We start from the raw sequence: 27,526 nt of genomic DNA on the forward strand, positions 1-27,526 counted from the left end.
GGCAGAAGCAAGGTCGGACGTAGCAGAAGGTCGGGGCAGGCAGCAAGGATCGTAGTCAGGGGCAACGGCAGAAGGTCTGGAACACAGGCTAGGAACACACAAGGAACGCTTTCACTGGCACAATGGCAACAAGATCCGGCAAGGGAGTGCAGGGGAAGTGAGGTGATATAGGGAAGTGCACAGGTGAACACACTAATTGGAACCACTGCGCCAATCAGCGGCGCAGTGGCCCTTTAAATCGCAGAGACCCGGCGCGCGCGCGCCCTAGGGAGCGGGGCCGCGCGCGCCGGGACAGAACAGACGGAGAGCGAGTCAGGTAGGGGAGCCGGGGTGCGCATCGCGAGCGGGCGCTACCCGCATCGCGAATCGCATCCCGGCTGGCAGCGGAATCGCAGCGCCCCGGGTCAGAGGACGTGACCGGAGCGCTGCAGCGGGGAGAGTGAAGCGAGCGCTCCGGGGAGGAGCGGGGACCCGGAGCGCTCGGCGTAACAGTACCCCCCCCCTTGGGTCTCCCCCTCTTCTTAGAGCCTGAGAACCTGAGGAGCAGACTTTTGTCTAGGATGTTGTCCTCAGGTTCCCAGGATCTCTCTTCAGGACCACAACCCTCCCAGTCCACTAAAAAAAAATTTTTTCCTCTGACCTTTTTGGCAGCTAAGATTTCTTTGACCGAGAAGATGTCCGAGGAGCCGTAAACAGGAGTGGGAGGAACAGATTTGGGAGAAAAACGGTTGAGGATGAGTGGTTTGAGAAGAGAGACGTGAAAGGCATTAGGGATACGAAGAGAAGGAGGAAGAAGAAGTTTATAAGAGACAGGGTTAATTTGACACAAAATTTTGAAAGGACCAAGATAGCGTGGTCCCAACTTGTAGCTAGGGACACGGAAGCGGACATATTTAGCGGAGAGCCATACCTTGTCTCCAGGGGAAAAAACGGGAGGAGCTCTTCTTTTCTTATCCGCGAACTTCTTCATGCGTGATGAAGCCTGTAAGAGAGAATTTTGGGTCTCTCTCCATATGATGGAAAGGTCACGAGAAATTTCATCCACAGCGGGCAGACCAGAGGGCAAGGGAGTAGGGAGGGGGGGAAGAGGGTGACGGCCGTACACCACGAAAAATGGGGATTTGGAGGAAGACTCAGAGACCCTGAAGTTATACGAGAATTCGGCCCATGGGAGGAGATCTGCCCAGTCATCCTGGCGGGAGGAAACAAAATGTCGCAAATAATCACCCAAGATCTGGTTAATTCTTTCTACTTGTCCATTGGACTGGGGATGATATGCAGAAGAAAAATTTAATTTAATCTTGAGTTGTTTACAGAGAGCCCTCCAGAATTTAGACACGAATTGGACGCCTCTATCCGAGACAATCTGCGTAGGCAACCCGTGAAGACGAAAAATGTGTACAAAAAATTGTTTAGCCAACTGAGGCGCAGAAGGAAGACCAGGAAGAGGGATGAAATGTGCCATTTTGGAGAATCGATCAACGACCACCCAAATAACAGTGTTGCCACGGGAAGGGGGTAAATCAGTAATAAAATCCATACCAATCAGAGACCAAGGCTGTTCGGGGACAGGCAGAGGATGAAGAAAACCAGCGGGCTTCTGGCGAGGAGTCTTATCCCGGGCACAGATAGTGCAGGCTCGCACAAAGTCCACAACATCCGTCTCCAGAGTCGGCCACCAATAGAAGCGGGAGATGAGTTGCACAGATTTCTTGATACCCGCATGACCTGCGAGATGGGAGGAGTGACCCCATTTGAGGATTCCGAGGCGTTGGCGAGGAGAAACAAAGGTCTTTCCTGGAGGAGTCTGCCTGATGGAGGCAGGAGAAGTGGAGATCAGGCAGTCAGGTGGAATGATGTGTTGCGGAGAGAGTTCAACTTCTGAGGCATCCGAAGAACGAGAGAGAGCATCGGCCCTAATGTTCTTATCGGCAGGACGAAAGTGAATCTCAAAATTAAATCGGGCAAAGAACAGAGACCACCGGGCCTGGCGAGGATTCAGCCGTTGGGCAGACTGGAGGTAGGAGAGGTTCTTGTGGTCGGTGTAGATAATAACAGGAGAACTTGATCCCTCCAGCAGATGCCTCCATTCCTCAAGTGCTAATTTAATGGCTAGAAGCTCTCGATCCCCGATGGAGTAGTTCCTCTCCGCTGGAGAGAAGGTCCTAGAGAAAAAACCACAAGTGACAGCATGCCCGGAAGAATTTTTTTGTAGAAGAACAGCTCCAGCTCCCACTGAGGAGGCATCAACCTCCAATAGGAAGGGTTTGGAAGGGTCAGGTCTGGAGAGGACGGGAGCCAAAGAAAAGGCAGACTTGAGTCGTTTAAAGGCGTCTTCTGCTTGAGGAGGCCAGGACTTGGGATCAGCATTTTTTTTGGTTAAAGCCACGATAGGAGCCACAATGGTAGAAAAATGTGGAATAAATTGCCTGTAATAATTGGCGAACCCCAAAAAGCGTTGGATAGCACGGAGTCCGGAGGGGCGTGGCCAATCTAAGACGGCAGAGAGTTTGTCTGGATCCATCTGTAGTCCCTGGCCAGAGACCAAATATCCTAGAAAAGGAAGAGATTGGCATTCAAACAGACATTTCTCAATTTTGGCATAGAGTTGGTTGTCACGAAGTCTCTGAAGAACCATACGGACATGCTGGCGGTGTTCTTCTAGATTGGCAGAAAAAATTAGGATATCGTCCAGATATACAACAACACAGGAGTATAACAGATCACGAAAAATTTCATTGACAAAGTCTTGGAAGACGGCAGGGGCGTTGCACAGGCCAAAGGGCATGACCAGATACTCAAAGTGTCCATCTCTGGTGTTAAATGCCGTTTTCCACTCGTCCCCCTCTCTGATGCGGATGAGGTTATAGGCGCCTCTTAAGTCCAATTTAGTAAAGATGTGGGCACCTTGGAGGCGATCAAAGAGTTCAGAGATGAGGGGTAAGGGGTAGCGGTTCTTAACCGTGATTTTATTAAGACCGCGGTAGTCAATGCAAGGACGTAGGGAGCCATCTTTTTTGGACACAAAGAAAAATCCGGCTCCGGCAGGAGAGGAGGATTTACGGATAAAGCCCTTTTTTAGATTCTCCTGGACGTATTCGGACATGGCAAGAGTCTCTGGGGCAGAGAGAGGATAAATTCTGCCCCGGGGTGGAGTAGTGCCCGGGAGGAGGTCGATAGGGCAATCATAAGGCCTGTGAGGAGGTAGAGTCTCAGCTTGTTTTTTGCAGAAAACATCCGCGAAGTCCATATAGGCCTTAGGGAGACCGGTTACTGGAGGAACCACAGAGTTACGGCCAGGGTTACTGGGAACCGGTTTTAGACAGTTCTTGGAACAAGAGGACCCCCAACTCTTGATCTCCCCAGTGGACCAATCCAGGGTTGGGGAATGAAGTTGAAGCCAGGGAAGTCCAAGGAGAATTTCCGAGGTGCAATTGGGGAGGACCAAAAGTTCAATCCTCTCATGATGAGATCCGATGCTCATAAGAAGGGGCTCCGTGCGGAAACGTATGGTACAGTCCAATCTTTCATTATTTACACAATTGATGTAGAGGGGTCTGGCGAGACTGGTCACGGGGATGTTGAACTTGTTGACGAGAGAGGCCAAAATAAAATTTCCTGCAGATCCAGAGTCCAAGAAGGCCACTGTAGAGAAGGAGAAGGCAGAGGCAGACATCCGCACAGGCACAGTAAGACGTGGAGAAGCAGAGTAGACATCAAGGACTGTCTCACCTTTGTGCGGAGTCAGCGTACGTCTTTCCAGGCGGGGAGGACGGATAGGACAATCCCTCAGGAAGTGTTCGGTACTAGCACAGTACAGGCAGAGGTTCTCCATACGGCGTCGTGTCCTCTCTTGAGGTGTCAGGCGAGACCGGTCGACCTGCATAGCCTCCACGGCGGGAGGCACAGGAACAGATTGCAGGGGACCAGAGGAGAGAGGAGCCGAGGAGAAGAAACGCCTCGTGCGAACAGAGTCCATATCTTGGCGGAGTTCCTGACGCCTTTCGGAAAAACGCATGTCAATGCGAGTGGCTAGGTGAATAAGTTCATGTAGATTAGCAGGAATTTCTCGTGCGGCCAGAACATCTTTAATGTTGCTGGATAGGCCTTTTTTGAAGGTCGCGCAGAGGGCCTCATTATTCCAGGACAATTCGGAAGCAAGAGTACGGAATTGTACGGCATACTCGCCAACGGAAGAATTACCCTGGACCAGGTTCAACAGGGCAGTCTCAGCAGAAGAGGCTCGGGCAGGTTCCTCAAAGACACTTCGAATTTCCGAGAAGAAGGAGTGTACAGAGGCAGTGACGGGGTCATTGCGGTCCCAGAGCGGTGTGGCCCATGACAGGGCTTTTCCGGACAGAAGGCTGACTACGAAAGCCACCTTAGACCTTTCAGTGGGAAACAGGTCCGACATCATCTCCAGATGCAGGGAACATTGGGAAAGAAAGCCACGGCAAAACTTAGAGTCCCCATCAAATTTATCCGGCAAGGATAAGCGTATCCCAGGAGCGGCCACTCGCTGCGGAGGAGGTGCAGGAGCTGGCGGAGGAGATGACTGCTGAAGCTGTGGTAGTAACTGTTGTAGCATAACGGTCAGTTGAGACAGCTGTTGGCCTTGTTGCGCTATCTGTTGTGACTGCTGGGCGACCACCGTGGTGAGGTCAGCGACAACTGGCAGAGGAACTTCAGCGGGATCCATGGCCGGATCTACTGTCACGATGCCGGCTGGCAGGTAGTGGATCCTCTGTGCCAGAGAGGGATTGGCGTGGACCGTGCTAGTGGACCGGTTCTAAGCCACTACTGGTTTTCACCAGAGCCCGCCGCAAAGCGGGATGGTCTTGCTGCGGCGGTAGTGACCAGGTCGTATCCACTAGCAACGGCTCACCTCTCTGGCTGCTGAAGATAGGCGCGGTACAAGGGAGTAGGCAGAAGCAAGGTCGGACGTAGCAGAAGGTCGGGGCAGGCAGCAAGGATCGTAGTCAGGGGCAACGGCAGAAGGTCTGGAACACAGGCTAGGAACACACAAGGAACGCTTTCACTGGCACAATGGCAACAAGATCCGGCAAGGGAGTGCAGGGGAAGTGAGGTGATATAGGGAAGTGCACAGGTGAACACACTAATTGGAACCACTGCGCCAATCAGCGGCGCAGTGGCCCTTTAAATCGCAGAGACCCGGCGCGCGCGCGCCCTAGGGAGCGGGGCCGCGCGCGCCGGGACAGAACAGACGGAGAGCGAGTCAGGTAGGGGAGCCGGGGTGCGCATCGCGAGCGGGCGCTACCCGCATCGCGAATCGCATCCCGGCTGGCAGCGGAATCGCAGCGCCCCGGGTCAGAGGACGTGACCGGAGCGCTGCAGCGGGGAGAGTGAAGCGAGCGCTCCGGGGAGGAGCGGGGACCCGGAGCGCTCGGCGTAACACTTTGCCATTCTCCCTGGTATTGGTTTTGCATCATATGATCAATGTAGCTAGATTATGTATCCCTGACATGTGAAAATATTCTAAACCACCTTTCATTCAGATGTGTATTTGTTAGGTTCTTGATATTCAGCAATTGAAGAAGTTGATGGCACACCTTCACAATCCAGAGGACAGCATTTACAGGATATGGTTTTATTGTCTGCCTTTCAAGATGAATACAAAGCCCAGAAGGGAGACTAGTGGGCTATTCCAGTATGTTTTCCCCTTCCTGTCTGTCTGTCTCTACGACAGTATGAATGTGTTTCTTTATAGTTGTTTTATTTCTCCTACTTCTTACTCCCTCTTTTCTTTCTTGTCTCTTCCCTCCCTCTTCCTTCCTCTTTTCCCCTATAACTATTACTCTGGTTTCTCTTTTTCAGGCTATTGCTGAATTTGTTCTGTCTGATTTCTGCTCCTGAGTGAATTGTGCCCACTGGTGTATGTTATTTATGTTCTTAAGGGGATACTTTGCATTTATCTGTAGATCCTTGCCTAATTTTTCTCTGTGCAGGGATTTTGTGTTTATTTCCTACATTTGTTAAAAAAAAGAATAAATAACAAACAAAAAAAAAATAAATAAATAAATAACGTATGTCATAAAGTCGATCAGTAGAACAAGATGATTTGACTTCAGGAAAATCCATAGACCTATTGCTTTAACATATCCTTAAAGCATACCTGTTGTAAGAAATTTTATAAACTTGTGAACCAGTGCTATGTGACCAGAAAGTAAAGAAACAGCAGGATTGTGGCAAGGAAAGGGTTACATTTAACATTAAAGGTGTATTCCGGGCAAAAATATTTTATCCCCTATCCAAAGAATAGGGGATAAGGTGTCTGATCACGGGGGGCCCGCTGCTGAGACCCCCCGCCATCTCCCTGCAGCTCTCCCCGACACGCCCCCTCCCATAGACATGAATGGAGGGGGCGTGGCTCACGTGCCCAGTCGTGGAAACCCGGAGGTTTCCGAAACTAGAGACGCAGTCCCCGCATAGAATGCGGGTGCTGCAGGGAGATCGTGGGGGTCTCAGCAGCGGGCCCCCCGTGATCAGACATCTCATACCCCATCCTTTGGATAGGGGATAAAATGTTTTTGCCCGGAATACCCCTTTAAGCTGCCATTGTTGTTGCTGCCACTGCTGTCATGCTAAAAGGATAGTAAAGGGGGAGATTACACTGCAGCATTGTGGACATTAATATGGTGTAACAGTCCAGCTCACCTCACCCTGGAGCTCCGCAAGGATCCGCACTCAGCCAGGTGCCCAAACTTGGAAGAAAAAAGGAGATGATCCAGCGAAGTAAATGAATCCAACTTTATTCAAGGCACGAGTAAAACCGGTACAACAACCAAGGCAAAATCAGACGCGTTTCAGACGCATGCGCACCCTTCGTCAGTGATGTCATCCCCTTACACAAGTGTCCAATGGGGAGGAATTAACCCCTTCCTAGTATTTAGGAGAGCATTGAATTAACCGGACTTCTGGGAAGGGGAGAAACAACTAATACCATACACATTGTAAGTAAAAGTAAAAGCTAAAATAGTGATACACAAGCGGAATTGCAACACATGATTAAATAGATGCAAAGATGAAAAATTAGCATGTTAAATATGCATGATGACCAAAATCTTATATTTTTGTCCGGGATGAGGTGGCTATGCGGGATTAATAGTGAAACAGCAGTTCACGTTTGAGATTCATGACATCCAGGGAACTAGTTCCCAGCATGAACTGCCAAAAAGCTTCTCTTTCTAATAATTTCCTCCGCATGCAACCTCCTCTCGGTCCCAAAGTGACATGCTCAATAGCATAAATACAAAAGTGCTTAACATTACCTCCATGTACATTTTTTAAATGCATAGATTCTGCTGACCGATTCCGTATGGTATTACTAGCACTGTCATTTAGATGCTTAAGCGCCCTCACCTTCAATTTTCTGGTGGTGCAACCCACATATTTAAGGTGGCACTCTGTGCATTCTATGACATATACCACATTGCAATGGTTGCAGTTCATATAATGCTTAATGGCATAATTCTGATTCTCTGTCGCATTTGTGAATCATACTTTTGCATGATTGCAGGTTCTGCATATCCTACTGCCACATTTAACCCCTTAAGGACGCAGGACGTAAATGTACGTCCTGGTGAGGTGGTACTTAACGCACCAGGACGTACATTTACGTCCTATGCATAACCGCAGGCATCGGAGCGATGCCCGTGTCATGCGCGGCTGATCCCGGCTGCTGATCGCAGCCAGGGACCCGCCGGCAATGGCCAACGCCCGCGATCTCGCGGGCATCCGCCATTAACCCCTCAGGTGCCGGGATCAATACAGATCCCGGCATCTGCGGCAGTGCGCGATTTGAATGAATGATCAGATCGCCCGCAGCGCTGCTGCGGGGATCCGATCATTCATAACGCCGCACGGAGGTCTCCTTCCTCCGTCCGGCTCCCGGCGTCTCCTGCTCTGTTCTGTGATCGAGCAGACCAGAGCAGATGATCACCGAAAACACTGATCTGTTCTATGTCCTATACATAGAACAGATCAGTATTAGCAATCATGGTATTGCTATGAATAGTCCCCTATGGGGACTATTCAAGTGTAAAAAAAATTAAAAAAAAATGTCAAAGTAAAAGTAAAAAAAAGTGAAAAATCCCCTCCCCCAATAAAAAAGTAAAACGTCCGTTTTTTCCTATTTTACCCCCAAAAAGCGTTAAAATTTTTTTTATAGACATATTTGGTATCGCCGCGTGCGTAAATGTCCGAACTATTAAAATAAAATGTTAATGATCCCGTACGGTGAACGGCGTGAACGGAAAAAAAAAAAGTCCAAAATTCCTACTTTTTTAATACATTTTATTTAAAAAAATTATAAAAAATGTATTAAAAGTTTTTTATATGCAAATGTGGTATCAAAAAAAAGTACAGATCATGGCACAAAAAATGAGCCCCCATACCGCCGCTTATACGGAAAAATAAAAAAGTTAGAGGTCATCAAAATAAAGGGATTATAAACGTACTAATTTGGTTAAAAAGTTTGTGATTTTTTTTAAGCGCAACAATAATATAAAAGTATGTAATAATGGGTATCATTTTAATCGTATTGACCCTCAGAATAAAGAACACACGTAATTTTTACCATAAATTGTACGGCGTGAAAACGAAACCTTCCAAAATTAGCAAAATTGCATTATTCGTTTTAATTTCCCCACAAAAATAGTGTTTTTTGGTTGCGCCATACATTTTATGATATAATGAGTTATGTCATTACAAAGGACAACTAGTCGTGCAAAAATCAAGCCCTCATACTAGTCTGTGGATGAAAATATAAAAGAGTTATAATTTTTAGAAGGCGAGGAGGAAAAAATGAAAACGTAAAAATTAAATTGTCTGAGTCCTTAAGGCCAAAATGGGCTGAGTCCTTAAGGGGTTAAAGAAGCCCTTTTGACTAAGCCAGCCCCTCTCTGTTTTTGTGTCAGAGAGTACCAAGCTAGGGGACAATAAGTCCCCTAGTGTATTTGCTCTTTTTGGCACCACATGGCAGCCTTTGGAAAGAATACCGGCCATAATCTCATCTTGTTGTAGAAAATGAAGGTGTTTATGAATAATCTCTTTTATAGCATTGAATTGAGATGAAAATGTAATAGCAACTACAGGTTTTTTAGTAAATTCTCCTTCCGTATATAATTTTCATATTTGCATCTATTTAATCATGTGTTGCAATTCTGCTTGTGTATCACTATTTTAGCTTTTACTTTTACTTACAATGTGTATGGTATTAGTTGTTTCTCCCCTTCCCAGAAGTCCGGTTAATTCAATGCTCTCCTAAATACTAGGAAGGGGTAATTTCCCTCTTCATTGGGAGCATAGGCGTGCGCAAGGGGTGTGCTGGGTGTGCACAGGCACACCCTAATCACCGCAGCCGTGGCCCGCTGCTGCAGGACTTTTTTTTTTCTTTCTCCCTACTAAACCCCAGCCCCACCGGACATCCCCGACAGTCACAATCATACATGATGGGGATGTAGTCCTGAGCTGTGAGCCTACATAATGTATGCTTACAGTTCAGGACTACATCCCCATCATGTATGGCAGCAGGGATAGAGCGGCCAGAGCCGCAAATAAAAAAAAAAATGCATTTTAAACATCCGGTGTGCCCTGAAAGACTTTCAGGGCACACCGGATGTTTAAAAATGCATTTTCTTTTAATTTGCGGAATTTGCGGCTCTATCCCCTGTCCTCCGGGACGCTCTATCCCCTGTCCTCCGGGCCGCTCTATCCCCTGTCCTCCTGGCCGCTCTATCCCCTGTCCTCCGGCCGCTCTATCCCCTGTCCTCCGGGCCGCTCTATCCCCTGTCCTCCGGCCGCTCTATCCCCTGTCCTCCGGGCCGCTCTATCCTCTGTCCTCCGGGCCGCTCTATCCCCTGTCCTCCTGGCCGCTCTATCCCCTGTCCTCCGGCCGCTCTATCCCCTGTCCTCCGGGCCGCTCTATCCCCTGTCCTCCGGCCGCTCTATCCCCTGTCCTTCGGGCCGCTCTATCCCCTGTCCTCCGGCCGCTCTATCCCCTGTCCTCCGGGCCGCTCTATCCCCTGTCCATCTGGCCGCTCTATCCCCTGTCCTCCGGCCGCTCTATCCCCTGTCCTCCGGGCCGCTCTATCCCCTGTCCTCTGGCCGCTCTATCCCCTGTCCTCCGGGCCGCTCTATCCCCTGTCCTCCGGGCCGCTCTATCCCCTGTCCTCCGGCCGCTCTATCCCCCTTCCTCTGGGCCACTCTTTTCCCCTTCCTCCAGGCCGCTCCTCCCCTTCCCCGGCCGCGCACACTGCTGCGCTAACTGCAGACGCAGGGGCTGCCCCGCAGCTGCGCACGTCTGCTTACACCTCCTGGGATGATCCTGGCCGCAACCCCTGGCACCGAGTGTCCATTCCTCGGCGTGAGAAAGAAGTGGGCGATGGTGCAAAGTGTGCAGCAGATGGGAGTGGACGTGCCCGGCCTCTGACCCCAACATGGCTGCGGCAGGTAAGAAAAGTGCACAGACCGAGGACGGGAGGGGGGTGGGATGTATGATGTGTGTAATATGTATGTATGGTGTGTATTATGTATGTATGATGTGTGTAATATGTATGTATTGTGTGTATTATGTATGTATGATGTGTGTAATATGTATGTATGGTGTGTATTATGTATGTATTATGTATGTATTATATGTATGTATGTATTATATGCATGTGTATATTATGTATGTATGTATTATATATGTATGATGTTTGTATTTATGCATTATGTATGTATAATATATATATATATATATATACACACATAATGCATAAATACAAACATCATACATATATAATACATACATACATAATATACACATGCACACATCATACATATATAATACATACGGTACATAATACATATGCACACCATACATAATACATACACAAATCCATAATATATACACACATACACATCATACATAAATACATCATACATACACACATCATACATACAGTATGATATATTTATGTATGATGTGTATATGTATATATTATGGATTTGTGTATGTATTATGTATGGTTTGCGTATGTATGTATGTATGATGCATGCATGTATTATATATGTATGATGTATGTATGTGTGTGTGTATATATATATATATATATATATATATGTGTGTGTGTGTGTGTGTGTGTAGGTTATGCATGTATGATGTGTGTATGTATTATATATGTATGATGTTTGTATGCATATAGTATGTATTTATGCATTATGTATGTATGTGTGTATATATATATATATATATATATATGTGTGTGTAGGTTATGCATGTATGATGTGTGTATGTATTATATATGTATGATGTTTGTATGCATATAGTATGTATTTATGCATTATGTATGTATGTGTGCATATATATATATATATATATATATATATATATATGTGTAGGTTATGCATGTATGATGTGTGTATGTATATATGTATTATGAATCAGAACAAAAGAAAAAAGAAAGTTTCCTCCAGCTCTTCCAAGGATAACGGTGCTTGTAGTATTAAACCATCAAACCTTTAATCTGTAAACATTATAAATAGAAAAAGGTGATATCATAAAAGAAAAGTGAAACTCCAGTGCGTTTTGGGCTACATATAGCCATGATTAAGAGCGACATTTTGCTCAAAACGTGTTGGAGTTTCGCTTCTCTTTTATGATTGATGTCCACCTTTTTCTATTTTTAATGCATACAGATTAAAGGTTTGATGTTTTAATACTACAGGCACCTTGAAAGAGGCAACTTTCTTTTTTCCTTTGTTCTGATACAAGGGACACGGCCCACTCTCTGCAGTCCGTGCTCTTCTACTATACTATATACTATACTTCTGGCCCACTCTGTGCAGTCCGTGCTCTTCTACCAGCAAATATACTAAAAACTACTACAGCACCGACCCGGCAGCTGAAATAACATTTTTTTAATGTATTATGTATATATTTTATATTATGTATGTATTATGTGCCCAATCCCCCACACAGCACCCATAGCACCCCTCAAACACACAGCACCCCTCAAACACACACACACAGCACCCCCCCATACTCACACACACACACACAGCACCCCTCAAACACACACACAGCACCCCCCCCCCCCACACACACACACTCACACACAGCACCTCACACACACACACACAACACCCCCAGTGCAACATAATGGGAGTTGTAGTTTTGGTCACCATATATTGTATCAGGGCATGCTGGGAATTGTAGTTGGTAACTGAAAATCCCAGCATTGCATTCCTTGAAGGAATGCAATGCTGGGAGGTGCAGTTACCAACTACAATTCCCAGCATGCCCTGATACAATCTATGATGACCAAAACTACAACTCCACACATCTTGCACTATATAGGAGTACAATTTAGATTATGGTGCAACATCCTGGGAGTCCTAGTTTTGGGTCAGCTGCAGACCCAAAACTACAACGTGCCTGCTGCTCCAAGCTTGTTGGGTGCCGCATCACTTTTTCAACCAATCTGGTGCAAAAAAAAATTCAATTTGGAATATTCCCCCCTCTGTGCCACCATCCTATAGTAAAAGCGTTCTTCTGTTTGCCAAGTAAAGAAAAACAGGAGTTTTACCATTCAACTTACAATTTTTTTTCAAATCCACATCAAATGCCTCCCCATAAACACCAGCAAACATACAATCAAGTGGGAGGTCTAGTCAGGGCTGGTGCATGGATTTTTGACACTCTAGTCAAAACCTAATTTTGACAACCCTTTGGCTCCGCCCATTAAACCCATTGTGGGGGAACTATATTGCACCTAATGTGGGGGAACTGTACTGCACCTAATGTGGGGGAACTATATTGTACCTAATGTGGGGGAACTGTATTGCACCTAATGTGGGGAACTATATTGCACCTAATGTGGGGGAACTATATTGCACCTAATGTGGGGGAATTGTACTGCACCTAATGTGAGGGAACTGTGCTGCACCTAATGTGGAGGAACTGTGCTACTAACCTAATGTGGGGGAACTATACTACCACCTAATGTGGGGGAACTATACTGCCAACCTAATGTGGGGGAACTGTACTACTAACCTAATGTGGGGGAACTATACTGCCAACCTAATGTGGGGGAAATATATTTCCATCCTAATGTGGGAGATTTATACTGCCAACCTAATGTGGGGGAACTATACAAAAATATAAAATTGTACTATTCTGATCCCTATAGCACTTTTATTTTTCTGTATATGGGGATGTATGAGGGTCATTTTTAGCGCTGTGATTTGTAGTTTTTATCGGTACCATTTTTTTTTTTTTTTTTTGCTTTTTAGATATTTTTTATGGTATTTGAAGTGACCAAAAATGTGCTAATCTGATTAGTGCACTATTACAACTTTTGGGACCCCACTTCTGATTTTGCCCAGGGCCATGCTAAGCCTAAAACCGGCCCTGGATCCAATGCTCCTACACTATGCAAGCAAGAGTGTGTGTGTGTATATGTATATATATATATATATATATATATATATATATACACATAAACACACGCGTGAGCGGAGTGAGTTTGTGCTTTAGGGTGCACACCCTAATGCAGTAGGCTGCGCACGTCTATGATTGGGAGCACTACTTAACGGACACTTGTGTAAGGGGATGACATCACTGACGAAGGGTGCGCATGCGCCTGAAACGCGTCTGATTTGCCTTGGTTGTTGTACCGGTTTTACTCGTGCCTTTTAATAAAGTTGATTTCATTTACTTCGCTGGTTCATCTCCTTTTTTCTTCCAAGCATTGTGGACGTACAGCAGTAGGTACACTGGTATTTACACAAGGAACAGCTGCCCTAAACTATATGAGTGATCAGAGATGAGAGGGAAGACTTAAATGGATTATCCAATGCAACAAAAAAACAACAATAATAAATACAAAAATAAATAATAGCTTCCAAAGTAAAAGTTGTATGACAAAGCAAAGCAAAGTCTGTAGTAAAAAAATGGGGGGCTCACCATATATTTACATAATACAGCGGCTGCTACTACTCAGTAAGAGAAATACCTTCAACAGCCAAGAAAAAGAATACTGTATAGAGTGCACACCGCAAAAATAATAAAATACTCATATAGTATACAAATTTATATCTTTATTGATAACACGATTTAATGAAACAGCACAAAACAAGGGCTAAAATCAATTAAAAAGCTCAACAGAGCATGACCCAACATGGGAGAGGGGCCTGGAACCCCCTCTCACCAATATCCCGTCCCTGGATATGACACACTAGCTGTGGTACTAAATATACACAAATAACGCAGATATGCCCACTACTGTTGCACTAAATACATTCCAAACAATGTCAATATATGCTGAACCAGCATCACCTCAGAACCCCACGCGTTCCGTCACTGGTTGTGACTTCCTCAGGGGTGTACACCTGCCTATGCATAAGCTGCAGGGTGTTTTCTGCTCCCAGAAGTTGAGTAGTTTTCAGAATTAATGACGTTTGGGCCTGCCATCTGCCGCTTCAACAGTCATTTTGGGCCCAAAATGTCACACTTGGGCAGTGCTGAGGAGCTCTCATGCCCCGACTTAGCTTCTTTTCAGCTTACCAATATTTCTATGACGCCTAACCCGGGCCCAGACTCTGCACTACCCACCTCTTCCACACTCTGTTAACATGAGTCTTCTCTGCCACGATTAGGGGCTAGGCTGTATTAGGTGTGTTTACTGGGGGCATGAACTAACTGAAATGGATCAGCCAGATAGCAGGGGAATCACCGCAGGGTATTTGAGGGAATTGTAGTAAAAACACCAAGCGAGCACAGCAGAATGCGGAAGAGAAGCTAATCGGAGGCAACACAATAAGGATCTCCAGGGACCGCCTGCAAGTGGCAGACTGGATAAGAAGGCCACAAAGGGCATAGTAAGCATGACAAACTGTATTATTAAAAATAATAAATAAATCACATTCTGGCACTGGATAACCCCTTTAATTTTCTTTTTGGGAAAATGTGTAGCTCACTTTCAGCATGCAGACTGACTCAGCTTGTAGGTACACATTCCAGGCTTTCTCAGGTTTTCTCTCCCTCCTGCACACAGTACGTCCTAAGCCCTGCCCCCACTACCTGTAATTTCCCCTGATCTAGCTGTTACTAGAGACAGATTTCCCCTGAAAACAGGCAGCTGACAGCAGATTTCAGAGAACTGAGACACCTAGTGGCCAAGGCTTTTGTGCTGTTTTTTCCTAGGTAAGCAGTAATTTTTTTTTTTTATTAATGCCTTGAATTACAAAAAGCTGAAATTATTGTGCATTGCCAGCTTTAAGATAATAAAGTTTTATGATCAGGCATGATAAAATATTCAAATGCATGTTCTTTTTTTATTTTTATATATGTAATCACTTATAGATTTGCAGGCTTATCCAGTACTTTCAAGATTGGGAAGGTGCCTACAGGAAATGTCACTAATAAAAAATGATATTCATGAGATGGTAGGGAACAAATGGATGACCCTAAAAGTTAGTGGACAAACTATGTGGACAAATGAAAAGAGATACATATGATAAATATCATGGTTCCATATAAGGCTTTGATGAGTTGAATTGCAAACAGACTTGTTTATTGGTTCCTAGAGATGGTAACACTGCACAGTGCTGTGGTTGACCATGTGTATGTCTTGCTGTGGACGGTAATACTATGAGGTAGCCTTAAGCTTGTACCACAGGAATATCTGAGAGCTCCATGGCAAGGAATCTATAGAATTACTTGAAAGTCTAGGAAAGGTCTCTAAAGGCTGCAATACTTGAATGTGTCTGGCACAAGGGCCCTGGAATGTGCACGAATGGGTTTTTCTGAGCAATCCATTACATTAAATTTTGCAATGTTTGTAAAAACGCTCTGAGGGGCACCGGTCTAAATGGTTTCTGGTGAGCTACATGGACTAAAAGGCAGACATGCATGGCAGGCCTGGAGGCCTGGACACCAGCTACCATGGCAACCATCAATATCCACAATCACATTGGTGTCGATGAGTGACAGAAGAAGTTTACTCAATCTGTCCAATCACCTAGATGCCACTGTGGTCACTATTGACTGTAGCATCTGAGAATTTAGAGATCTCTCTGACCTGACTCTTTAGGGTGCGTTCACACGTTTATTTTGCTGGACATATTCTGCAGCTGATAATTTTACTCAATGGGTAGCAAAATCTGGAGCCTTGTTGTTAAAGAGAGAGTACCTCTCAGTACCCAGTTCACTGCCCCCATCATGATAAACCACCCCCTGCCTTTATTTTTATTATTTTTTCATTTTCTACCTTGATATTGTTCTGTATTTTCTGCTCAGACAGATTCACAGACAGGGAATGGGTGTTACCCAGCAGGCTATGCCATCATCTGAAGACATACAGGGGAGAACTTCTTCCCTTACATTGATACACACAGCCCAGAGCAGTTCAGTGTGTGCAGCTGTCAGGTGTGTCCCTTTTGAGCTCTCCAGGACTTCCAGAGTACAGAGGCAGCGTTTTCCATCCGCCTTTCCCAGGAGTGTGGCAGGCTCCTGGGAGGGCCTTCCTGCATGGAGCCCCGGGAGTCCCGAGCCTCTACTTCCCGTTCCAGGCTGGCGGGGAGTGGAGAGAAGCCATCTACAGCCAGTCTTCCGGCCTGTGGATGAAAATCTAGCAGGGATCGCAGTAATGTGGGCCCTGCTCCCCAGGCAACGGCGAGTAGTGGAAAGGCCACTAGAGGCAATAAGGCCAAGAAAAGCCTGCAGACGGTCGAGATGTGGGGCAACCGAGCCCGAAAGAGTCTATGGAAATCTACTGCTCCAGGATGATGGCTCGGTTTACAGAGTATGACCGCTGTGGGAAAGAGCTAAGGGCTGCCAGGGAGGCTTTGCGCCTGGCCCAGAACTTGGCTGACAGGGGTCCCAAGAAGAAACGACCCGAGCTGAGGGTGAGAATAAAAGCCCGCAAAGCAGAGATTGAGGCATTGGAAGAGAGGAGGAAGGTCCTTTTGGAAGGCAGTGGACTGTTAAAAGAAAAACTGCAAAATGGGGACAGATTCACTGCCATGAAATCCCCAGGTAAGGAGGTGGTGGATGATGGGGAGAGTAGTGGCGGTGAGGAGGAGGTGGAGGAGCAGTCGGAGGTAGTCAGAGAGGCTGAGGTGAGGGTGGAGAGTATGGTGTTGGAAAGTGGGACCCCATCTGCCTGTGTCACTCCTGACCCCCCCCTCAGTGAAGACCACCTTGCTGCTGCCCAAATGGTGGCCTTACCTGTGAAATCCGATGAGAGCGAGGAGGACAGTGATGGTGGGATGCTCCGGGCCATCATCCTGCAGGAATCCCCCACTCACTTCCAGAACTTTTCCTTTGGTGAGGATCTGGGCCCTGAAGGAGGGAGAAAGAAAGGGCAGAAGAGCAAAAAAAGGAAAATGGGAGAAGTTACCCAGTTTGTTTTTTGTCCTTTCCAGCAGTCTGGGCTAGCTGAGAAGTCGGTTCAGGCTGCTGGGCCCCCCACTCTGCAAGACCCCGCTTCTGAGGTACAGCGTTCAGAGAAATATCCCTCCTCAAAGAACTTCAGCATCCGAACATTGTGTGCCTTCTGGATGTTTTGATGCAAGATTCAAGGCTATATCTTATTTTTGATATAGCCTTGAATCTTGCATCAAAACATCCAGAAGGCACAGAACGGGGGGGTACAATGTGGAATCCAAGATGGCAGAGGGAGATGCTGAGAAGCCCTCCTGTCCTGTCAGTAGGGAAGGGTAGGACAGGTCTAAAGTGGGGGGCGGTCCCCTGGGCATTGCTGGTGCTGTGAGGGGGGGGGGAGTGTCCAGGCATCAGCTGGACAGTCCATGCGGTCGTTCAGTGCAAGTGCAGACATAATGGAAACTTCCCCTGTGGGGAAGGGGATTTCCTGCACGTCACATGGTGTAGGAGGAGGGGCGGCCCTGCTCACGGAAGTGACGTCGGAAAACAGAGATGGTGACATAATTGGCAGAGATGTGATGTCAGAGGCAGAGTTAGTGACATCGGCACCAGCAGTCTGTCTCAAGCCAGCAACCTTACAATATATCCCGGCCAGCTCAGTCAAAAGTAAGTGTGAAAGAGCTACTACACTAAAAGGGTTTAGTAATACCTGTGTGAATGATGAGAGTGGTAATGCTGTGGTTGAGAGGTGCGGTAGTACAGTGAATGGGAGGAGTGGTAGTGCTGTGAATGACTGTAGTGCTGTGAATGGGAGGAGTGCTAGTGCTGTGAATGGGAGGAGTGGTAGTGCTGTGGATGAGAGGAGTGGTAGAGCTGTTGATGGGAGGAGTGCTAGTGCTGTAGATGGGGGGAGTGGTAGTGCTGTGGATGAGAGGAGTGGTAGTGCTGTTGATGAGAGGAGTGCTAGTGCTGTGGATCGGAGGAGTAGTAGTGCTGTGAATGGAAGGAGTGTCAGGGCTGTGGATGAGAGGAGTGGTAGTGGTGTGGATGAGAGGAGTGGTAGTGGTGTGGATGAGAGGAGTGGTAGTGGTGTGGATGAGAGGAGTGGTAGTGCTGTGAATAGGAGGAGTGATAGTGGTGCAGATGGGAGGAGTGGAAGTGCTGTGGATGAGAGGAGTGGTAGTGGTATGAATAGGAGGAGTGTTATGGATGGGAGGAATAATTGTGGTGTTAGTGCTGGTGGCTCTGGTGTGTCGGGGTCTGGTCCGGCTGCCCCCCCAGTCGCCAGGAGTTTTGCAAGTGTGGCGGCTGGGGGTTCGGGAAGTTCAGTGAGTTCTTTACCTTTGGAATCCGGAAATGGTCACTTGCAGCGGCGCCTCCTGGAGGCGCTTAGGAGAGGAGAGAGGACGCTCCAGGTAGAGGGAAAGGAGGTGGACCTGTCTTTTTGGGTGGAGAGACATGGTCTTGGAGCGTTCCGAGAAATAGATGGGGAGATCGTATGGTCCCTCCATACACCTGGGCAGGAGGCAGGCCGCAGGAATGTGGCCCATCTGGTGTGGACTGGCAAAGATACATGCCCCCCAAGGGGCAAGGTGGTGGAGCTTCTTCTCCAAATGGGTTTCAGGGCTAGGGACATCTTTGCCCTGATCCACCTGTTCGGCTCCTCTGAGTTTGACGTCAGCTTTGTTGGGCCAGAGGGACTTGATCTTTTCTGGTCTAATTATGAGCTGATGGAGAAAGAGCCCGGATGGCGGGATTTTGCTGTAAAAGCAGTATCCCGCCAAAGCATGCTGAAGAAGATGACCATATTAACCCGTAATGAGTCACTTTCATGCTACGATATCATGACCTGGCTGGGCAGGTATGGGGAGGTGACGGACGTCCCCCGAAAGAATTTTGACGAACACAGGATCTGGTCTGGGGCCTGGACGTTTTCTGTCCGTCTCAGGCGTTCAGGGAACACAGTCACCCACATCCCTTCAGCCACCTTCCTTGGATGCGACAGGATTCAGATCTTCTACCAAGGGCAGCCGAAGCTGTGTCACAGGTGTGGTGACCCAAACCATTTCAGTGCAAACTGCACTCAGCAGATATGTGCCCTCTGCTTTGGGGTGGGTCACCTGGCAGCCACCTGTGGGCAGATTAGGTGTAACTTGTGTGGTTACTTAGGTCACCCTTTCAGCCAATGTCCGCGCTCCTTTTCCTATGCTGCGACCGCTCCTGCTGGGGAGAGCCTGTCGGTTGCCTCAGTGGAGGGGGGGACCAGCCATGGAGAAGGGGCACCAAAACCAGTGAGGGAGAAGCACAAGACCCCCTCTCAGCTGAGGCGAGAGGAGAAGCGCAGGTTGGAGAGGGTTCAGGAGAATTCCCAGGTGCCAGGGGTAGCTCTGGGTCCCGGGCCCGGGCTCGGTTGGTCAGCAATCTGAGGTTTTGGGGGAGACTGAGTTGGATGAGGAGGTTGGGAGAATTCGCAAAGAGGAGGGTGAGATTGCCCTCTCCTCCAGTTATTCCCAATACGAAACAGTGGATGAGGAGGAGGAGGGTGACCGTAAAAAACTAAACGGTGACCGTAAAAAGAAGAAGAGAAGGAGGAAAAAGGGAAAAAGTAAGGAGGTTCTGTCCTCCTCTTCTGTTACAGCCCCAGACCTGAAAAGGAACATCCCAGTCTCCGACCCTCTGATCGTCCTCTCGAATCGGTATGAGGCCCTCGGGAATACTATCTCGCCTCCTCCTCTTGAGGGGGAGGAAGAGGGGCAGGAGGTGGTGCAGCCTCCAGGGGGCGCCGAGCCTTCTACCCCTGAGGTGGTTTCCTCAGGGGGGAAGTCAACTCTGGATTCCAAAGGTAAAGATCCTGGGATGGATTTATCCCAGAGCCTTAAAAGGAGCAAGGAGTCTTCCTCTGACTCAGATGGGGGTGGGGGAAAGGAGAGGAAGAAGGTGTAAGGGATAGTAGGCCATTTAACTCAATCACTCAGGATGGCGGCACTCTCCCCATTGACGCTGGTATCTATTAACTGTGCCAGTATTAAGTCGGATATGGCTAGATTCGCAGCCTTTGATTTTCTCGGCCGTGTTGAAGCTGACATTTTCCTTTTACAAGAGACCAGGTTGTCAGATCTAGCCTCTCTGGTTAAAGCCAGAAGAGAGTGGAGGTGCGGTCCCTCCCACTGGTCTCTTGCGGCTGAGCCGTATAGTGGGGTGGCAGTCCTTTTTACTGCTCCGGTTGAATGCAGACGGGTTATTGAGTTAGACATGGGGAGGTGCCTGATCTTAGATGTCTTCATGAAGGGACAGGAGCTCCGGCTTATTAACATCTATGCCCCACAAACCAGGTGGGGCCGTAAGGATCTCTTTATGAAGATTTAGCCCTTTCTTTTTACGAGTCGGCAAGTGGTTTTTTGGAGGGGACTTCAATAATGTCACAAGGTCCCAAGATAGGAGAGGTTCCAATAATCCGCTGACTTATGACTGTGTGGCCCTCAATAATATAGTTAGGGAAGCTTGCCTAGAGGATGCCCACATCTGGAGCCCCTCAGGCCACGCTGGTTTAACCTTTCATCGAGGTAGCTGCAGGTCTAGGTTAGACAGGTTTTATTTGAAGGAGGAAGCAGTCTCTTCCACAGTGTCCGTGGTTGAGGTGGAGTTCTCTGATCACTGTATGATTTTGTTTTCCTTGAATGTTTCAGAGACCCTCTGGATGGGTAAAGGTTATTGGAAGCTGAAATCGTCCCTCCTGGAGGAAGCGGAGGGAAGACAGTCCTTTGAGAATTTTCTTCAGAGTCAAGTACCTTTACTGGATCTATGTAGTAATAAGCTGGAGTGGTGGGAGATATTCAAGAAGCGGATTGCGGGGTTCTTCCGCCAGCTCTCGAGCCTCAGGTCCCTGAACAGGTACCGCCTGTATCAGGGTCTAAGGAGGAAACTCGAGCTTCTCGTCTCGACTGGAGGTAGCCAAGAGGATATCTCCAGAGTGAAGTCCTTGCTGATGAGGTGTCAGTATGATAGGCACGCATCTTTGGTTTTTGAGAGGGATTATGGGAGGTACCGCTCGCCCGACCCTTACAGAAACTGCAAGATGTCAGTGAGTAGTAAAGTCATTTCAGGACTGATTGATAGTACAGGAGCTCTGAATCGGTCAAGATCAGGGATCTTGGAGGTTGTCAGATCCTTCTACTTGCACCTCTTAGGAAGGAAGGATCTGGATCGGGATGTGATGTTGGGTTTCCTGGCTGAAGCCATTCCTGAGCCAGGGGTAGACCCCTCTCTTGGCGTTTTGGCAGAAGAGATCAGGGAAGAGGAAGTGAGACTGGCGATCGAGGGGCTTGCCCCTAAGAAGTCACCAGGACCCCGGCTCCTTTCGGAGGCTTAGCACTGCACTGTTCCAGGCCCAAGCACCTTAAGTGCTGTACTTAGTGTCAGGGAGGCAGTGGAGCGGAGTAGTGCAGGTCTCTGGAAGGGGTACTTGCTGTCCTTGGATCAGGCCAAAGCATTTGATCGGGTGAACCATGAGTACCTCTGGTCCGTCCTACTGAGATGTGGTTTACCAAGTACTTTTGTTAATTGGCTTAAGATCTTGTATGCAGGGGCAGAGAGTTTCCCTCTGGTGAACGGTTGGTCTGGCCGCTCTTTTGAGGTGGGGTCCGGAGTCCGTCAGGGTTGTCCTTTGAGCCCGCTCTTATATGTGTTCGCGATCGATCCCTTCCTTAGGAGGTTGAGTCGCGGACCATTGTCGGGAGTCGGGATGAGTCTGGCGGAGCCGGCTGTCACCCAGAGAGTGGTGGCGTATGCTGATGATGTCACTATTTTCGTCTCCTCGAGGGAGGAGGTCGATGTGGTGATGTCGGAGGTGGACCGCTACTCGGAGGCATCCGGGTCCAAGATCAATCGGGATAAGTGTGAGAGTCTCTGGCTGGGAGGGGGGGATCCCACGTTTGATCTCCCGGACACCCTTCCAGGGCCCCAAGAATCAGAAAAAGTCTTAGGCATAACATTTGGCCAGGATGATTACCAAAAACTGGGATGGTAAGTTCCAGGATGCCACTCAGAGGGTGAACCAGTGGAAGGGTTGGTCTTTGACCCTCAGGGAAAGGGTACACCTGATCAAATCATACCTGCTCCCCTTGTTTATCTATCTGGGCAGTGTATGTATCTTACCAGAGGCTTACTACACTAGGATCTACAGCCTGTTTTTCCAGATGTTATGGGGGAACAGGATGAACCAAGTCAAGAGGGAGGTTACGTACCGCACGAGGAGACTAGGGGGTTTATCTATGGTAAACCCTGTGGTGTTCTTTACGAACACCTTCTTGAAAGCTAACATCGCAAACCTCTGGAAAGAGAGGGCTCCTCCGTGGGTTATCTCCTGCAGGGAATGGTTTCAGCCTTTCTTCCAGGAATGGGAGAGAGGAGGGCGAGTGAAGGACCTCCGTACGCCCCATGGATATCTTCCGGCTTACGCTACCCCGACTCTGAAGGCGATACGTCGGTGGGGTCTGGGAGTGTGGGAGATCAGGACCCAGTCAAGGCAGTTCCTTGACAAACAGGTTCTGTTGACCCACTTCCAGAAGCCTCTGGCGCTCAGGGACTGCCCAGGTCGGGATTTGAGGGTGGGATTGTATCTTTTGAACATGAAAAGGATCCCCCAGAAGTTTTGGGACTTGGCCTGGCGCTGCTTTCAGGGGAAGCTATATGTGAGGGACAATCTGAAGTACAGGAACTCTGATGACCGGGGATGTCCCCGAGAAGAGTGCGGGGACACGCTGGAAAGCATGGACCACTTCCTGCTTCATTGTCCCTTTAATATAGGGGTTTACAACAGGGTGGGTGCTTCCATCGGCTGGAGTCAACTTGCCAGCCTTACCTATCCAGAGTGGGCTTATGGGGCATTCAGGACTCTGGGTGACCGAGACCGGGGCACTTTATTCTTAGTTAGTTTAGTGGTTAGGTACTAGACGTGGAACGCACGGTGTTTAGTGTCGACACAACAGAAAATCGACTCCGAGGTGGAGGTCTGTAGGAATATCACCGGTGACCTCGGGAAGATCAGGTCTTTGGAGTATGGCAGTCTTGGTACCAGTAGGGCTTCTCTCCTATGGAGAGGGTTTTCTTTTGATGTGCCCTAGGTATTAGGCCTTTTGGGCCAGGTACCTTTATTTTGATTAGGGGCAGTGATATAGGGACAGGGTTAGGGTAAGTGTAGGGTTAGTTTAATGAAGAGATAGCGATAGAGTGAGAGATAGGGTAGAGTTAGGGACAGAGTTCAAATTCATATCAGGATTGCCATCCTCCAATCCTGGTGGTGGGCTAATGCATGGACACCATAGCTTTTTGTTTTGTTTAGAACGTGAAGGTTTATAAAGGGCTTACAGGCACTGAACTTGGGCTTTATAAAGGGTTTGCATTGTTTTGTAGTATTTTATGTTTTTGTTATGTTGTTCTGTATAGGTAGGTGGTCGTGTCTTAGTTAGGTTGGGTGGGGGACTTTGGGTTGGGCAAGAAAGGACTCATGTTCGGACTTCATGTTGTTTTTGGGTGCCTGGTGTGGGTCAGTAAGACAAGACTTTGCTGTTCAAAACCATATCGGACTCTGACCCTCATCAAGGTGGGGGTGGTGTGGGTAATGGGTATAGTTAGAATTAATTTAGTGAAGTAGGTTATTGTCACTAATTATTTTATTGTGTGTATTTGTTGTATATATTGTGTGTATATTGTATATATAATCTTAATGGGGGTATAGTTATGGCAGTCGGACCAGCTTAAGCTGTTATGGAGAGAAGGGAAAATGGAGAATGGGAAGAAAAAATTGTAAATAACATCAAGTCGAGATTTATTTCTGTTATAGCGAAGTAAGCTATATTTCTGTTATTTATGCTAGGAGAAAGGATAAAAAAAAATTGTAATATAGTTTAGTATATGTGTGTTGGTGTGTAATGTGTTTGTGGGTAGTGTGGTTTATATATATTTATAATAAAAAAATAAATTAAAAAAAAAAAAAAAAAAAAAAAAATTAAAATTATTTCTGTTATAGCGAAGTAAGCTTTATTTCTGTTATTTATGCTAGGGGAAAAAATGTAGTATAGTTTAGTATATGTGCATTGTTTGTGTGTTTATGGTGTGTTTATGGGTAGGGTGGTTTATATTTATGTATGTAAAAAATAAAAATAATAATAATAATAAAAATACAAATTAATAAAAAAAATTAAAAATGTAACATAATACATTTTTTGTAAATAACAATTGTCAAGTTGAATATTTTTTTGTTATAGCGAGGTAAGCTATATTTCTGTTATTTATAATATTAAAAAAAAAGAAAAAAAATTTAATTTTGGCCTAATAGGAGTGTTGGTGTGAATTAAAGCTAGTTTAAGTTGCGTGTGTAGTGCCGTGTGTAGTGTCATGAGCTATTATAGCTGGGCTGGCCGGTTAGGCAGGATTTTGGTTCTGAGGTGGTTTTGTGTTATAGTTATTGCTATTCATGCTTATATTTGTTTTTTTGCTTTAGAAACGGAAAGTTTGTATTTATGTTTATAATAATGTTTGTATTTCTGTAAAGTTTTATATTTTTATAATAAAAGAGTTTCAGTGTGTGAGTTGAGCTCTGATTGGCTAAGGCTGTACACCCCCCCCCCCCCCCCCCTCAACACTCCAGATTGCATTTCCTGATTTTGGACTTCTGCCAGGCCAGCAGGAGTTCAAAGTCTGTGCAAAAGAAAGGGGGAAATGTGCTCTGGACAAGTAGGGAGACACCTAGTGGCAGCTTTTTTAAACACAAAGAAAACAGAAACCTTTTTTTTTTTAAACAAAGTACATTAGAAAGCCTTCCAGTAGCTGCTTTATATTACAGAGAAAATTGTGAAGTTCTTTTCAGTCTGACAACAGTGCTCTCTGCTGACACCTCTGTCTGTGTCAGGAACTGTCCAGATTAGAAGCATATCCCCATAGAAAATCTCTCCTGCTCTGGACAGTTCCTTACACAGACAGCAGAAAGCACTGTTGTCGACTGAAAAGAAATTCACAAATTTCTCTGTAGTATATCTGTAGTATACAGCAGCTGATAAGTGCTGGAAGGTTTAAGATTTTTAAATAGAAGTAATTTAGATATCTGTTTACCTTTCTGGCACCAGTTGATTTGAAAACATTTTTTTTCCTCCGTAGTTTCCCTTTAATGCCCAGATCTGATTGGTTGCTAAGGGCAACAAAGACAGTTTTATGTTTGGACAGTTTTGCTAAATCGGCCAGATTGTCTAAAATGTTATCATTTTATGGAACATGGAGCTAGCATCAATGCCACATGTATAACTTAGTTGGCCATGCACAGCACATTTTTATTTAGTCATTGAAACATGTTTATCCATGTTGCTGTGACATTATGTAGGAGTGAGAAGCCTGTACAGTGGCACAAGTAGTCCCTTACAAAGCCTTAAAGTAATTAAGGTGTATGTACATACACCACTTGGGCCCCCCACATTCCCAAAACCTAACTAAACCTCAGACACTAAGCACATCTCCCTCTATGTGTATGCTTTGCTTTGTATTCCTAATGTTTTATTATTTTAGTGCTTTTTGAGGCATCATGCCAACTAAACTTGTTGCATGTATCTTCTTGCTATGCTGGGAACCCTTGCATTGCCAGTCAAACCTGTTTCTTGCTGTTCCAGACACACGGGAAGGAAGTATTCAGTAAAACATCTTTTCTCTTTGATGAGTAAGAGCAATTATATACTATAGCGAAAAGAAGCCAGGAAAGTCAGGAAATTGGGCCATAAACATGTCAATTCACAAAGCACAGAGCAGTGTGAAAGGTGTATGTTCTCTGCCTCATTTTATGTTGGGAGTAGGAATAAATTCTTACCAAGTAGGCGTTATAAGGTAATCTTTTGTAATGCCATGTTAAGATAGCACAAAAAAGCCTACCAAATAGCTGTTGACAGCGTGCTGGCAGACTCGGAGGGAAAAGCAGTCTGTATACAACTGGATAAAGGATCAAGTTCTCTTTTCTCCAGGCCTCAATGGCTCAGTCATTTTTCAGGTAAGATGAATGTGTCTTCCATCTATCATTACTTGCAGGCTCTCTGGGAAGTTGAAGCCCTGTGGGTTCGTAATGCATTTACTTGGCTGCTGATGTTATTAGCTACCGAATAAGGAGCTTTGTTGACAAGACAGAGCTGCCCTTTTGTGAGCTTTGTTCCTGGGGTTTATTCATTTACATAATGGATTAGCATGTATCAAAATGCACTTTGACGGATTGCTCCATTTTTTCCTGCTTTTCTTTTTGATGGATTTAAGGATATTGCCCAACTGTAGTTGCGGACAAACACTAGCTCAACATGTACTTTAGCAATATAATGGACATTTTTAATGAGAACACTTCTTTAGTTACATGTTTACTTGAAAATAAAAAAAAGGCTACATTACTTATTCCAAGGAGAATTCAGTCTAAAATATATTTAGCATAAAAATACGACTTAGCATTCACACTAGTGTTGTCCTCGATCATGAATAAGGGATCTTTTTTTTCATGTTTTCATATCTAATTATTACTATCAGCTTTAAAGTTCTAACATTTCCCATGTCCGACTAAAACTTTTGTAACATGTAACACTTAGAAAATATATGCAAACTTAACAATAAGCCTGCTTCATACACTGTCACAATTATGAATGATAATATTTAATATAATTTGATAGGTTTAAGATTTGTACAATCCTATAAGGAGTCCTGCAAAGTGGCTACTGCTGAAACCTTACCATCTTATTCCAGTCACATCTATACAATGCACTGATCATCCCTTTTACTTCATGGAATTTATCTTTTAATAGAAACAATAGTACAGGCATACAACTGTAGCCCTGTATCTTTCAAAAAGAAAACTCATTTTTAGATTTCAGGCCTGTAAGCAGCTGAACTGATATATTTGGACAGTAAGAAATAAATATACACATAATTTAAGTGCAGGGTGGATACAATTAAATAAATGACTAGGAGATTTTAAATATCTATACGTAAATATGGTAAACTACTAAAATGCTACTGCCATATTTGCACTTTGCACTAATATTACTATGTTTTGAAATGGTCTTCATGTTATATAGCTCTTAAAACATTATGGAAACTTAAACATTATAGGAAATTGTAAAA

General features: G+C 46.1%; 1 protein-coding gene across 1 annotated transcript in view; it reads left to right on the forward strand.

Moving 5' to 3' along the window:
• Positions 1 to 27,526, forward strand: part of LOC130358657 (lecithin retinol acyltransferase-like) — a 66,247-nt gene that overhangs the window by 32,597 nt on the left and 6,124 nt on the right. The window lies entirely within an intron of this gene.

The sequence above is a fragment of the Hyla sarda genome, chromosome 1, assembly GCF_029499605.1.
Source record: "Hyla sarda isolate aHylSar1 chromosome 1, aHylSar1.hap1, whole genome shotgun sequence".
Taxonomy (NCBI): domain Eukaryota; kingdom Metazoa; phylum Chordata; class Amphibia; order Anura; family Hylidae; genus Hyla; species Hyla sarda.